Genomic DNA, 16,913 nt, shown 5'->3' on the forward strand with positions numbered 1-16,913 from the left:
GGTCATTTTTTTGTAAAAAATATTAAAATTAACAGAATATATTTTTTTTAAAAATATGTGATCAAAGATCTAATTAGGTTCTTAATTATAGATACTTTCAACTTGCAGAAAAATATTCAGTTAACTCTAATATTTTTTACACTAGAAAGAAACTAATTATAAAATTAAAAGTAGTGTAGAGATTCAATTAAAAAGAAAAATATAGAAATCTAATTGAAAATTTAGTAAAACTATAAGGATCAACAGAATAATTAAACTTTTAATTAATACTATATATAAGGTGTAAATCTAAAATATTTTATTTTTTCACTCTTGCAAATGAAAATATTATGTAGTCAATTGTATAACTTAACTAAAGATAAAAAATAGTGATAAAATTAAAGTAAAAGCTTATATGTAATTATTTTTATGAGAAATTGTTAGTTGAGAAATGTTAGATAATAATTTAGTCAAATATGTTAAATTATCTAACAATACTCAATTAACAACTTTATATAAAGATAACTACATGTGAATTTTCACCTAAAATTAATTACTGTTGTCGATAATAAGGTATAGAAAAAACTGTTTTTTGGTTTTTATTGGTGATCTTATTTTAAATTAAACAAAATCTTACATTGAACCAATTGTAGGATACAGGGGTTAAAAATCTTTAAAAGAAAATTTCTTGTCTAGTATATAAAGTATAGTTAGGAATAATTAGATACAAAATTTTTCTTGTCTAGTATATAAATAGTTACGAATTCGATACAATCTCAAATAAGTTTAAGGTTTTTGTCTCTGACATCAAGTTCGCCACGTGATTCTTTCTACTCTTTTAGGATTCAGTGACCTAACTCGCTTGCATTCTCATCCTTTAATTGTTCTTTAACTTTATATTTTATTTATTTATCCATTTTGTTTTTTGAACGTTCTAAATAGTGAGTTTTATAAATTCGGGGACATTATACTTTTTATTTTATAATTTTTTATCTGTTCCACCAAAACATGTCCTTCTTCATAAGAAACGTAATGTATGACGTCATGCTGACCAACTAGGTTCATAAAATAACGATAATTGAAAGGATAAGGTAAATTACTAACATGCGATTCATTTCTTTAGAAAGAACATTTTGCCATTTCCAGCTCCATAATATATAATCGCTAATACATAGTACTACTCACTCATTTATCATTTTGATATGCACAATGCATGTGACAATTAATGTAGGTGAATATGTACAATAACGATTTAATGCAGATTCTTATATGCAAAGTTGGTAATGGATTGAACAGAGTAGGGTTTGAACTCTACCTTAATCTTATCTACAAATTAAATTTTTTTTTATTTTTATTTTATTTTATCTGCAGGTTGAGAATCTCTCCATCTTAATCTTATATAATCTTAAAGAAATCTAACATAAAATTACAAATAATATGATCATCAATTAGTTTAGTAGTTATTTCAAGTTTTTATAAGAAAAAGATTGTGAATTCAATACTCACTTTCTTCATTACATACATAACTTTTACATATATATTATATAATATATTAGGAGGTACGGATAGAGTAGGGTAGGGTATACTCTAAAACTTGGAGATTGATGAATGGTATTTTCAAATTTCAATTTTGATTCTTTAATAAGAAACTTAGATTTATGCCACGATAATAGATAAAATTAGGAAAATTATAGGTGTGAGATTTTACTCCCTTCAAAATATACATGTGTCAATGTATTATAAATCACTTCAAAATATTCTAGTTGTACTTAAAAACATAATCAAATACACAGTGGCGGAACTTGAAACAAAATTTTGGGGAGTCAGATAAAAAATAATTATCAAAATATTTTTGATATAGACTCTATTTAAGATAAGCTCGTCTAATCTCATTTCTCTGGCTTAGGTGTTATTGCCAAATTTAAATTCGTTTTTCAAGATCTCATTCCAAAATGTTAAGGTTAAAGTCATCAGATGTAACTTTTTGAACTTTTGAAGGTTATATCTCACGTTCTTCGTGATTCATTAAAGTAGAAGAACTGTCTACAGGTGTTGATATTGTAAAAGTTATATGTTCTCCTTCTGAAATATTAGCCTTCCTCTTAAAAAATGTATCAATTCTTTGATTTTTCATTATTATTTTATATAAAAATTGAATATATATCCTGTAAAATATGTAAAGAAGAAGTTAGAAGGACAAATATTAAAATTTATAATATTTATTGAATTTTTTTTTATCAATTTATACAAATACAATAATATTAATACTTATTGAATATTCTATTATTTTTTATCATATATAAACTTAAAGATATAGAGAGTATTGTTTATTGAACTTATTAGATACTTTAAGTCATAGTAAAATATTTAAATCAATTGAACTATTTTTTACCTTTTAAAAAAGTACTATTAAATTTTTTATAAAAAATTTGGGGGTCATGTCTGAACTAAGCTCCGCCACTGCAAATACACATGAGACATTCTTACATATACGAGAGAGATATATTTCATTTATAGTTCTTAAAGTTCAAACTGTATATAGATGTATGCAAATTCTTTTGACTAAAGTCCTAGTCGATCTAGTTTAACATAGTTTTAACCCCACATTGATAAAACTTTTGTCGTTTTCTAAAAATATTTAACTACATTTTCAAATTCTAATTAAATTAAGAAATAATTCTCAAAAAAAAAAAAACAATACAATACAGTATAAATCATTGTGTGTATTAGTATATGAATTTATATTTTATAGAATCCACAATGGCCATTGATGGATAAGGTGTATATATTAGTAGTAACTGACTCAAATAATTATATTTTTTAAACAAAATTTTGATAAATTTGTATATATTAGTAATAACTAGCTCAAATAATTATACAACAATGCTAAGGATACCAACAAAAAATCAGCCAAATATTTTTAGGTAATTTAAAACCTCTATATGAATGGTGCTTATACTAGGTATTAAGATGTTTTTTCTACTAAGTATCAGAATGTTTCTTTTTCATACTAAATGGATGTTCTTTTATAAATTTTATAAATTTTTTTATATACTAATAATCGAGATTGTTGGAAAGTTCCATGATCCCTGCCCCTATTTCTCCAACGTATCATTCAGAATTTTAATTTGAGGTGAGAAATAATTAATATCAAATATTATAAATTAAAAACAAATAAAATTAATTAAATATAATTATAAATTAATTTAGTTTGGTTCTATATACTTTTCAATAATTATATTTCTAACTAGACCTCTAAATACTCCACATGCTATTTAGAAGGATAATGGACCAAATTGGTGGTTACTCTTTCTTAGGTTCTATTTTTTGTTGTCGTTATTTTTAGACCCGCACTTTATATACTGGAATTTTAGTTTTTTTGAACGTCCTTTCTCTTTTGATTTTAGTTATTGACCACTCGTTTTCACAATTATATGAATTCTGAACATCACATATCACATCGTCAATAGTACTTGTATGTTAATTTGGCCTGCCCATCATCTCCAATATTAAGGATATAAAAGAAAATGAGCTAAACTCTTGATTAATTGATGAGTAATCCTTAATTGGTTATTACTATATTGAATATTAAGAATTCACAAAATGAAAAATAATTTGAATTCGAATTTTGATAAAGTTTAATGGGTCAAATGGTCAAACCTTATCTTAACTGAATGAACTGATTGAGTGCCAAAAGTTTCGATTGGTGGAAGCCAGTGGATGAAGATTCTTGCTTTCAACTCCCTTACCTTAATTCCTTGCGTGAAGTTCTTTTCCTAACCCATCTATTGATTCTCATCAAATCACATATGTATATATCTCCAACCTTATACAGTTCAGGTCTGTTTATATATTTTTTTTTTAATTCTAGATTTTAAATTTTATATCTTGGATTTTTTAAAATAAAAAGAAAAGGTATTTTACAATAAATAAGTTGGTTAACGTAACTAGTTAAAAACTGGTTTTTTTTCACGTTTGATTTGATTATTGGAGTGCGCTGATGTTGGTACTTCCTTTTATGATAGTATATATTGTTTTATTAATATGAGTTGATTTAAGAGTTGTTGGCCTTAATTTGCATGTGAGGTTGTATTTGTGTGAATTAAGAGTTGGTACTTTGAGATGTTATTGCATTGTATGTTGTGACTTGATACAATTTGGAATTTGTAATTTGTCTTTGATATATATCAAGAAGGATAAATTACAAAGGAGAAGTCTTTGTTCTCTTGTTTACAGATGGAGCGTGTACGAATGATCTAAAAAAAAAACTGATAATATTTTGAGTAATGTTACACATTTAGGAGTTTTGGACACTTTTAAAGTGGTTTATATATACTGCTTTAGCTTTGGAGAAAAAAGTTTTTGAATTGTAACGAGTTTCTATTTTATTTCGTTCTTAGATTCTTTTTTTATGGATACTTTTGTATTAGCAGGGACTAGAATAAAAATTGGCAAGGTAGTTGATTGAGAAATTGAGAGTTGCAATATTTTTCAAAAAGAGTTATTTGTTATTAGGAGAGAATTTCTGTTAGTATAAAATTTGGACAAAGAGATATGATTTGTGAAACAGATTATTTAGAGATTTACAATCTTGTTATCGATTCTCATGACAATACTAGTTGTGTAGATCTTTTGGTATTTAAAGTTATCGATGGCTTAAAAGTGGCGTGTTGATTTTCGCTTGATCATGAGAGATGCAAACACCGTAGTGGATACCATGGCAAAGATGACTTAGTCCTTTAGAATTTTGTTTTTCTTTTTCTTTACTATTTGGTTGTTTTTCTTTTCAGTAAAAAAAATTACATTCAAGTCTTTTTATAAACAAAATTCAACTAAATTAAATAATAAAACTTAGAATAATGCTAATCATAACTATAGTTTATAAAAAAATTATAAATAAACAAAATACATATTTCTGTAGATAATGATTATTGATTGGTGATTGATTTTCTTAATACATATAGAATGATTATCATTGTCACATGAAGATGTTTAGAACTAGTGGGCAATATGCTTTAGCAAGCTGATGAAAGCTAAGTTCACAAGCTTGTCCATTTAAAAAATATATATAGTGCTTATTTGGTGCCATTATTTTAATAAAAAAATATTTTTTTTAATAAAAAATATATTTTTTTATTTTTTAGTGTGTTTGGTAAATTTTTAATAGTAAAAGTAAAAGCACTAGAAAAATAAAAAAAAAATATCTTTTTTGAGAAACTGTAATTTACATTTTTTTAAAAAAGATCTTTTTCTCTTAAAAAAAATATGTTTTTCGTGTAATAAATAAACAAAAAAATACTTTTATATTGTTATATTCAAACATAATTGATAAATAAAAAGATCTTTTTGCATAAGATACCCAAACATAAAATTATTTTTATTTTTTCATAAGATCTTTTAAAAAAAATAACTCAAAAAAAAATCTTTTTTTAGAAGTTCACCCAAACAAGCTCATAATATATATGTGTATAAAAACTAACATTATGAAAGGTGAAAACCCAAATATATACTATAGGAAGGAAAAGGATAGAGATGAAGCACCACATTATGATTGAGACTTGACTTATCTATATATACAAAATTTTGCGACGATACCGGAAAGGCAAATTCATATGGTGTTATTCATTCATAGCTCGTGATTTAATTTATTCCTTCACCAAAAAGTTGACAGGAACTGTGTGTACTGTGAACCGTGTACGTAGTCGTAGAAGTAGTAGTATTTCTTGAGTGTATTCCATTGTATCAGCTAGATGCGCATGTTTTCTAATTTTCAATTTTATTGTAAGCTATGCTCACTCAAATAGTCAAATATGATATAATATCAAAGCCTGGCCCCTATTCAATTAAATATATAATAGTCAAATAAGGTATACAATATATTCTAGTAAATTTCACATTCTAAATGTTTATTTTTAGGCGTGAAAAGGATATATTAGAAACTTTACATTTTTAAAGAATATAATCTCTTGAATTTTGATAAATATGAATTATCATTTAGTTCTTAAACTAATTTCTGGAATTAGATTATTGTTTTGAGAATTACTTGAAACGTTGATTTGGACCTGAACGTGATGTCTAGATCCCTTTGGGTGACAACGTCTGACTTGTTGGTGCCGATGCGTCACCTGTCCGAATTCCTCGTGAGGAAGTGGGGGTTGGTACTTGCAAGAGACTTTGATGTTTAAGTTAGCAAGGGTTTTAGGCATATTTTTTTTGTAGAGTAGAACGTGAGTTATATCTGGAGGGTTCCAGTATATATATAGTAGAATAAATAACCATCTTTGGTAGAATAGTTCTATCTTTTTTGATAGATAAGCGTTTCCTTTATCTTGGGAGTTTGTTAGGATTCACCTTCTAGATGTCGTAGATATTTTAGGGAGCAGTTGACCTGCTTTGAGCGAGTAGGACTTTTGTTCTTGAGAAGTCGATATCCAACCTCTTAGAAGAAGTCGGTCTTACCTTGAGGTCCACCTTTATTAGTGGGCCTTTTGGCATTATTGGGTCTGACTTTCATTATTCTAATATTTTTTTTATATGAAAATGTTGAAAATATAAGTGCATAGAACAACAATTATATGCGCTTGTACATGTATGTATATTAATTCGGTGGATCGGAAAAGAAAAAGAGAAAAGAATTGAAAGCAACCTATCTATCTATATAGATGATGAACAATGAGAATTTAGATAAATTATGCAAGAACGCATGTATGGTAAATGAGAATATGTTGCAACAGTGGAGTTGAAGAATTGAAGCTAGTTGATAAATAAATAATGACAAAAAACAATAAATTGTAACGATCCCTAATATTTTTTGGGCCAGAAATAGACCTCAGGTAGAAGGTGAAATTGATGTTGAATTGAGAGACAAAGAAAGTGGTAGGAAGTGGCAGAGGAATGAACTAAAGTGTTGTATTATTTTCCATAAAGTTTGGTGCAAAGTTGTGGGGATGCATATGGTGTATGTGACCCCTCGGAACTTTAGGTCCATATATAAGAAGGTTCATCACAAGTTCATAGCCTCATAACGCCTTTACAAAAGTTAAGAGCGAATGTCCTCTGTAAAAGGAAGAGAAAAAGAAAAAAAGAGAACGAATTTTTTTGCCTTTTCGTTTGTCTTTCTTACTTTCTTCTTCATAAGGATCGCCATTCAATCAATACTCACGATACCCCCTTTGTAGCTAATTTTATACAATGACCAAAAACAACAATTTTGTTTGTTTTCTATATATATAAAATGATGAACAAACACATATATCCAATTAATAAAGTATTCAAATAATAATTGAATTGCATCGTATATATAAACTAGCTTTCCACACTTCCTTGAACCATGAGTTTAATTGATTTATCAAGATCACACCTTTTTCCCCCTCCTGTTTTACAGGTTTTTCTACTAACAAAACCGAAATATCTTGGAGAATAGTAGGATTTCTTGAAATCTTATAATATAAATATATATTTGTTTAAAATTTCACCAAATAACCAACATTCAACTAGTTAACTATTAGCTAATTTGTCATCAATTGATAATTTTGATTTTTTTAATTTTTTAATTAGTGACTATTCAAATTTTATTTTTAAAAATATAAAATTATTAATTATTAATTGTAGTTATTTAAAGTTGATTGATTTTTTTTTTATATATTTAAAAAACATAAGTAATAAAAAATATTAGTTTTTTTGTTAGAGAAATTATATAACTTGCAAAAGTAATGGGTCCATTAGTTTTATTATTTTATTTTACAGCCCATAAATCATAACAATGCAACATAGGATGACAAAAATATTAAAGGAAAATAGAATATAGATGCGAGATGACCCGTAAATTCTTTACTTATACTAGCCTTGCACAAATAGAAGATTGTTTCGTATATCCAGGGTGAAACACGGGTAACGGGTGATTGGTTCAACTCAAACCAACTTAATGATTTTCTTTTAATAATTGGTTCGGATAATAGTTTTAGGAGTGCAGAATTCGAATCAATCTATAGATTCGACTATGTATTAATTAAATAAAAAAAAAATTAAAATATATATACACCTTTTAATGATTTTGAGTTTTTCTCTATTGCATTATTGTATTTAATTTTTAATGTGTTTGATGTTTAATATATTTGAATTTTAATGTGTTTAGTGTTTAATTTGTTTGGATTTTAATGTCTTTAGTGTTTAATATATTTGGATTTTAATGTGTTTAGTTTTTAATATATTTAGTGTTTAACATGTTTAAATTATTTCTATTGATTTTACATATTATATTTATTGTATTTACAGAATTTTTAAAACAATTTTTTTTATAAATTTCTATTTCATCGGATACCCAATTTCTTAATCAGTTTAGTTTGATTTGAATACATACACAGAAAAACATAAATTTAAACCAAATCGAATCAATTATAATTCAATTGGTTCGATTCTAATTTAATGGTAAACTTGAACCAACCCGACCTATACTCACTGTTCATACCCTGACCCAACACTAAGGCCCAGGATCTAAGAAAAAGGCCCAACCCAAAAGAGTTGAGCCTTTCATCACACCGACCAGATACCTCGAAGTCGGCTATCTTCACGACTTGCTCTAAAGAAGTCGGTACGAGGATTAGCTGGCAGACAAACCCTCCCTCAAGAGGATAACTGCCCCTAGAATCTCTCTAACCACTTCCAGGAGCCATATCTTAACCTCCCTAAGATAAAAGGACGGTTATTCCCCTTGAAAGGCGGAACTACTTCAGCGGTGGTTATTGGCTCACCACTATAAATACACTGACACCCCTCAGGTATCTCTAAGTCCCAATACTCTCTAGACCTGCTCACACCCTTGCTGACTTAGGCATTGGAGTGTCTTTGCAGGTACCACCCCCCATTCTTTCATGCGCACAAGTCGGACGGAGGTCCCCAAGTTGTAGATCCACTTGCAAGCCTCCTCCTTCATACGCTTGGGCCAACCAACGCCATCCAGCCCATTAATCTCCGGTTACCTACGTAACATTGGCGCCGTTGCCGGGGACCCGAGAGATCAACCAGTGATGGCGGGCAGATCCCCTGAGGAGGGTCATGTGGAGACGGATTTCGAACAAGAGAATCTGGACACCGGAAATAATGACGTGGACCTAACCCTCCACCAGGGAACCAACGATCAACACAGAGAGGGTACCTCCGGAGTCAAAACTCCGAAGGTGAATTCCTCAGAAGGGCGCGATTCGGAGAAGGACGGACAGTCCCACGCAACTGAACTTATGGGATTAGTCCATGTCCACCAAGGTCGTTTGGAACAACTAGAACAGGAACGGGAGCGACAAAGGGAGATAGAAAAGCACCTAAGAGAGGAGATGAATCGACGAAAAGAGTTAGAGAAAAAACTCTTAAAGTTGGAATCCTCCCTCAAAGGTCGGAACTCCCGTGACGATAGAGAAGAGTCGCCCTTAGGGGGGAAGATCCTTTCAGTGAGGACATAATGAGGGCAAAAGTTCCAAGAAACTTTAAAAGCCCCGATATGGACCTCTACAACGGAACCACAGATCCGAAGCATCATTTGAGCAACTTTAAAAGTCGGATGTATCTGGCTGATGCTTCTGATGCAACGCGATGCAAAGCTTTTCCGACAACCTTGTCGAAAGCAGTGATGAAGTGGTTCGACAGCCTCCTCCCAAGGTCGGTCACCAGTTTTGAAGACCTCTCAAAGAAGTTCTTGATGAGGTTCTCTATTCAAAAAGACAAAGTAAAGCATGCGCCAAGCCTCCTGGGGATAAAGCAGGAGGTCGGAGAATCCTTACGAGCCTACATGAAAAGGTTCAATAAAGCATGTCTAGAAATTCAAGATCTATCCACTGAGACAATCATAATGGGGTTAATCAATGGGTTTAGAGAAGGTCCCTTCTCACCGTCTATATCTATTCAAATTTTATTTTTTAAAAATATAAAATTATTAATTATTAATTGTAGTTGTTTAAAGTTGGTTGATTTTTTTATATATTTAAACAACGTAAGTAATAAAAAATATTAGTTTTTTGTTAGAGAAATTATATAACTTGCAAAAGTAATGGGCCCATTAGTTTTATTATTTTATTTTACAGCCCATAAATAATAACAATGCAACATAGGATGACAACAATATTAAAGGGAAATAGAATATAGATGCGAGATGACCCGCAAATTCTTTAGTTATACTAGCCTTGCACAAATAGAAGATTGTTTCGTATATCTACGCTGAGCACGGATAGCAGGTAATTAGGTTCAATTGGAACTAAATTAATAATTTTTTTAGTAATTAGTTTAGGAATTCGAACCAATTTGTGAATTTGACCGTGTATTAATTAAATAAAAAAAATTAAAATATATATATACGTCTTTTAATGATTTTGAATTTTTTATTGTTTTTTTGTATTTAATTTTTAATGTGTTTGATGTTTAATATATTTGGATTTTAATGTGTTTAGTGTTTAATTTATTTGGATTTTAATGTCTTTAGTGTTTAATTTATTTGGATTTTAATGTATTTAGTTTTTAATATATTTAGTGTTTAACATGTTTAAATTATTTCTATTGATTTTATATATTTAGTGTACTTACAGAATTTTTAAAACAAATTTTTTTTTATAAATTTCTATTTCATCGGATATCCAATTTCTTAATCAGTTTTGTTTGATTCAGGTACATACACAAAAAAACATAAATTTAAACCAAATTGAATCAATTACAATTTAATTAGTTCAATTCTAATTTAATCGTAAACTTGAACCAACCCGACCCATACTCACCCCTACGTATATCCGAGTATACGATTTGCTAATTACTTGTATAAAAATATATTTACAAAAATATAATCTAATAATCAGTGGCGAAACCATTGGGAGATCAGCGTGGCCATGGTCCTCTCCCTATTCAAATTCTTCATATTGTTTCGTAGGAAAGAGTTAATTTTCTTTTATTTTTAATTTTAAAATTTAAAAAATTAAAATAATAAAAAATATTTTTTTATAACTAATTTATTTTTTAATTAATTAATTAAAATTAACTTCATTTTTAGTTGGTTTCCTAACGAAGCTCTTTTCGAAACTTATCTGTTATTATTCACTAGTATGAGTTTCAGGCCTTCATGCTAAATTTTGTGGCTCTGCAGGAATTATGTACCTGGAAAGAGGGAAAAGAAAATTAAAATCCAATTGACTTAGGCAAAATAATAAAGTTGTGATCCAATTATATATATACATCCATAGTGTTTTCTATTTTTTATTTCGGTCATATTATTGAATTAAAACTTTATTTTGCTTTTAAAATTTAAAGTGAGAGGCTAATGAGTGAAATGTGACCTGCACTAGTATTTAGTATAATTCTCAACTACATTCACAAGATGGGTAACCGGAGATTATTGGGCTGGACTCGCTGGGTTGGCCCAATCGTCTATGGAAGGAAGCCTTCGAGCGGATTCGCGTCTTTAGGGCCTCCGTCCGACTTGTGAATACGAGTGAATGGGGTGGTACCTGCAAAGACACTCCGATGCCTAAGTCAGCAAGGGTGTGAGCAGGTCTAGAGAGTATTGGGGTTTAGAGATACTTGATGAGTGTCAGTGTATTTATAGCGGTGAGCCAATAACCAGCGTTGAAGTAGCTCCACCTTTTAAGGTGGATAACCGTCCCTTTATCTTAGGGAAGTTGGGATATGGCTCCTGGAAGTGGGTTGAGAGATCTTAGGGGCAGTTACTCATTTGAGTGAGTGTGTTCGTCCCCAACTTCTTTAGAGCAAGTCGTAGTGAGAACCGACTTCTTTAGGGGAAGGTCGGTGTGGGGTGAGGCTCAATCCTTTGGACTGGGTAATCAATCTCTTGGTGAAGGCAACCCGTGAATGGGTTGTGAGGTACAAGAATCATATGACTTCAACTTGAATTGGTAGTTCCCATGCTCGAACTAAATAAAAAGTATATTTTCTTCTTTATGCCGCTGCATCAAAATTCAAAAGGCTTTTTATTAAGTGAAAGTTGAAACAACTCGCCAATTTGTATTGTGCTGCTGAGCGATACTTCATGCTTGTGAGAATTATTTGGTAGTTAGTTTTTTTTTTAATTATTATTAATAGGTAGAATCCCCACAAACTCCAAAAAACGGAAGTGAGATCAAAACAATCACAAATCATAACAAACCAACAAAACAACATAAAATAAATATAAGATTGAAAAAATTATTGAATTTTGCTAGATAAATAATAATTTTTGTAAATAATGTGAACAATGGGTTTATTTAAAATTGATCTAATGAAATAAAAAAATACTCCATTCCCAAATTATCTCATAAACTTTAAGATTAGAATAACCATTTGCACATCTAATGAATTGAACATCCAGCTATAAATAAATCGAATCAAAAGAAATAATCATCCAATTAAAAATAATAAACATAATCATCTGCATACTTATTGAATTGAATATTCCATATTCATTATTCACATACAGTATTTTTTTTTGGTGACTATTCATATACAGTATTTAATATTCTCATTATCTACATGTACTTTTTCAAAATGAAAATACCAAAACTAAAAAAAAAACTAACTCCTATTATTAAGGCACACTTACAATCCTCGGCATGGCGGTTAATTTTTAAAGAGGATGCTACTTACCTCATTAATTTATACATGTCCTCTATCTACTTCATTCCAACAAGTTGGTTTCCCCGCGTGATATATCATATCCATTCAGATACCATTTACATAAATTTCATTATTTGAGTTTCCTTGTGAATTTTGAATTTTAGGAATTATTATATTATTGTCCAATAATTATGGAAGATACAAAATGAAGAAGTGGATCAAGACCCTTCTAGAACTTAGATTCTTGATTTATACACGAGAGTTTCTTAAGAATGGTAAAAAAAAAAAAGAAATGTTTATGAAATAATGTATAATCCACTAATAAATTGAAGATTATAACGATCCTGTTAAAGAGATGACATAAGGACAAATTTAACGACATGAATAAAAAAATCAATATATTTGAAGAAAAGATAAAGAAAAAAGATGATATGGTAAATAGTGGGGTGTATGAATGTATGATGGTATGGTGGTGGCAAGAAGAAAAGCGTGAGATGTTGTGAAAAATGGTATGAGAGGAAAGAAATTCACTGGAAATAGAAGTCACGGTCTCGATATGTGAACAAAATGGACAAAAACACTAGGTACTTTCATAGTATAGCTTCAGCGAGAAGGAAAAATAATAGAATTGATGTTTTGATAATTAATGATAGGTTGGTAAGGAATCAAACCAGAATCAAGATTGATATTCGAGAGTTCTATAAGAACTTGTATTATCAGGAGAGATCTACCATGGTGGAGTTTAGAGATGGGTTAGTTAAACGCATAAATGATGAATCAAAAACTTTGTAGGTGTTGCCGTCAGTTGAGGAGATCAGAAAGGTAGTATGGGAATGTGAATCGTCTAAGACACCAGGAAGCGATGGATATAACATAAACTTCATTAAGAAATACTGGGATGAGATTGGTTCGGAATAGATTTCTTTCAGACAACCAGATTACTTTCTCATACAAATATTACATGGGTGACGCTAGCACCGAAGTTTGTTAGAGTTAAGGAGATCAAAGACCTTCGACCGATTAGTATGGTTGGTTGTATATACAAAGTAATTTCGAAGGTATTGGTTAGGAGAATGAGCACGGTTATGCCAAGACTAATAGGGAAGACTCAAAGGTCGAAAAATTCATGATGGAGCACTTATTGCTTGTGAAATGGTGCACTAGCTCAAACTAAGAAAAAAGGAAGCAGTATTTATCAAGTTAGATTTTCAAAAGGCATATGATAGAATAAAGTGGAGCCTTGTGGACATTGTTTTGCAAAATATGGGCTTTGCTCGGAGATGGAGGGAGTGGATTATAAAGTGTGTTAGGACGGCTTCTATGTCTGTTTTGATAAATAGTTCACCATCTAAACCATTCAAAATGAAAAGGGGACTGAGACAAGGGGATCCACTATCTCCACTCTTATTTGTATTAGTTGTTGATGTGTACATAGAATGATGGAAGAGGCGGTTAGAAATGGTCGGATATCGCCGTTGCTAGTTGGGAGAGATGATATAGAGTTGTTTCATCTTCAGTTTGCATATGACACTATATTATTCTGCCACCTGAGGATGAGACCATAAGAAATTACAAGAGGTTACTACGATATTTTGAGCTAATGTCGGGGCTAAGCATTAACTTTGACAAATCAAGTTTGATTCCAGTTAATTGTGAACGGCAGTGGGTTCAGAATATGTTTAGATTATTGGGTTGTAAGGTGGCTACTCATCCAATTAAATATCTGAGAATCCTTCTAGAAGCTAATCCCAGGTTGGTGATGATATGGAAGCCATTAGTAGACAAAGTAGAGAAAAAGTTTAGTTTGTGGAAAGCTAAAGTGTTCAATAAAGTATGCAAGTTGGTTCTCATCAAATCAGTACTAAATAGCTTGACGGTATACTACCTAAGTCTGTATAAAAAACTGAAAGCGGTTGCAGATAAGTTAATATCACTACAGATGAGGTTAATGTGGAGTAAGGAGGATGGCAAGAATGGTACGAAGATGGTGAGTTGGAAAGTAGTGCAGGCTCCAAAAAAATTAGGTAGTTTGGGGGTGGAGGATGCGGTGATCCGCAATACAATATTACTATTTAAGTAGTGGTGACGCTTCTCAAAGGATGAGTGTCCATTATGGAAGAAGGTGATTTACTCCTAGAACAATATAAATCCCAATATGATGTTATCCTATCAGTCAATACCTACAAGAAGGGGTCCGTAGAAGGATATTTGTCAACTATAGATCAAGGAGCAACATGTGAGAGATAAGATGATTACTGGGCTAGCTATGGAGGTAGGTGATGATAGAATGATTCATTTTTGGGAGGATGTCTGGCTACAAAGTGGTTCGTTGAAAGATCTGTTTCGAAGACTCTTCTCACTTTCAAACCAAATAGGATTCGTCAGAGGAAATTGAGGATTTTGGGATGAGATATAGTAAATTTGGGACTTTCAATGGAGGCGAGAGTTATTCCAATGGGAGTTAGATTTAATGAATTAGTTACATTATAAGTTGAGGCCAGTTACACTAGTATTAACAGAGAGGATAGAGTTGTGTAGAAATTTGATAGGCAAAGAGCTTTTACTACTAACACATTTGTGCAGGTCTTGCAGGCAAAAACAGCTCCTGAGGAAATCACAAACTACAACTTCACTAGAACTATTTGGAGAGGATTAGTTTCACCAATAGTGGAATTATTTGTTTAGTTTGTGTTGATTGGTAGAATAAATACAAAAGAAAGACTGTGTAGAATAAGAATGGTAAACAGTGAAGACAATGTATATGTCTTGTGTAAGAAGGAGGTTGAATATATTCATCACTTGTTTCTTGATTGTAATTTTACTTGGCAGATGTGGTGTGCATGGTTATCTGTTTTTGGAAGTTAATGGTCCATTCCAGGCACAATGAAGAAATACTTTGAAAGTTGGACAGGATGTCACAATAAAAAGGAGGAGATAAAGAAGTGGTTGATATGATTCTTTGTTATTGTTTTGAATATTTGGTTGGAAAGGAATAGAAGGATCTTCCAAAATGAGGAAGCCAGCTTGGAGGAGATTACCAACAAGTCTTCAATTAGTTACAAGGAATGGACTGAGAGAGATCCATTTCATTGTTGATGGCAATACCGGAGATAATGATGAGACTAGTGTTTTATTTTTCTCTTATGTTTGTTTCTTGTTATTGTTCCTTTTGTCGCTCCACTTTATTGTGTTGAGCTCCTTTCTTCTTCTTATTAAAAAAATGAACCTTACTTAAGGATTTTTTTTCTAATATAAAATAAAAAAATAATTAATTCCCAAAACAAGATATTTGAGCTTTAAATTCCAGAATGCGATTTTTTTTGGCATTAGGGGCAAGTTTGCCGCACCCCCGACGAACTCTAGGTTGGGTTTGAAAAATAAAAGCATGCCTGTTGGAGAGCTGAGCTGAGAACCACAATTTCATTCTCCACTTTTGTTTTCATTGTTGACATTTTTTCTGTACAATGTCAATGAATCCATTGTTATCCATTCATTATGATGGTGAAATAGTGTATAATGAAGAAAGTTCTAACGTTTTTAGATCGGGGCAACCGATAATTACCTATATGACACCGAAAGTCAACAGTCTAACAGCGTTGAAGAATCTGATATTGCATTCCGTCGAGCAGCAAGAGACAAAAATGGTGAAAAAAATTTACTACAAATATCCGATCAAAGTAGATGACAATTTGTTTTATAAAAGGTATATCACAGTTGTCTTGGCTTTGTTGATAGTATATTTATTAGACCACGGTTGTGAGAAATATTTCTGTTATTTTGAATTAAGTATCGTTTACATGACGACGAGGATGTACATCTTATAAGGACGTGGCATAACCGATGGACAAATATTCATCTGTTGAAATTATTCGTGTTCCTCATTGAGTTGGGTGGCCGAGAATCATCTACAGATACCGTCGATGATAGTCCGTTGAGTGGAGCTGTTAGACGAAATATCATAAGGACGATGGTGGATCTAAATATGCCACCTAAAGGTAGTCCAAAGGGGTCTAATATTGAAGTTCGTAATGCTGACATGATGGGTGACGATGTTGAAAGTCATGAGGGTTCTGCTATTAGGGATCCGATGATGGATCCGTATGAAGTTAACCCTGATGACGGAGACGTTGCTGATGATGAACCACCCGAAATTCCTGATGATGGTGATGAGGAAGAAGAGATGAACTACTACGGTGACACACAAATCGCTCTGACACAGCCTGCCATTTCTCAACCATATGACCGGCCGGATCACTTCTCCAGGTTGAATCTCGATGTAATGACTTCGGATTGGTCGTTTATCCAGGGAGGCCCCGAAAAGGATCCAAACAATGAGTTCGAGGTTGGACAAC

Source organism: Arachis ipaensis, chromosome B03 (genome assembly GCF_000816755.2).
Source record: "Arachis ipaensis cultivar K30076 chromosome B03, Araip1.1, whole genome shotgun sequence".
Taxonomy (NCBI): domain Eukaryota; kingdom Viridiplantae; phylum Streptophyta; class Magnoliopsida; order Fabales; family Fabaceae; genus Arachis; species Arachis ipaensis.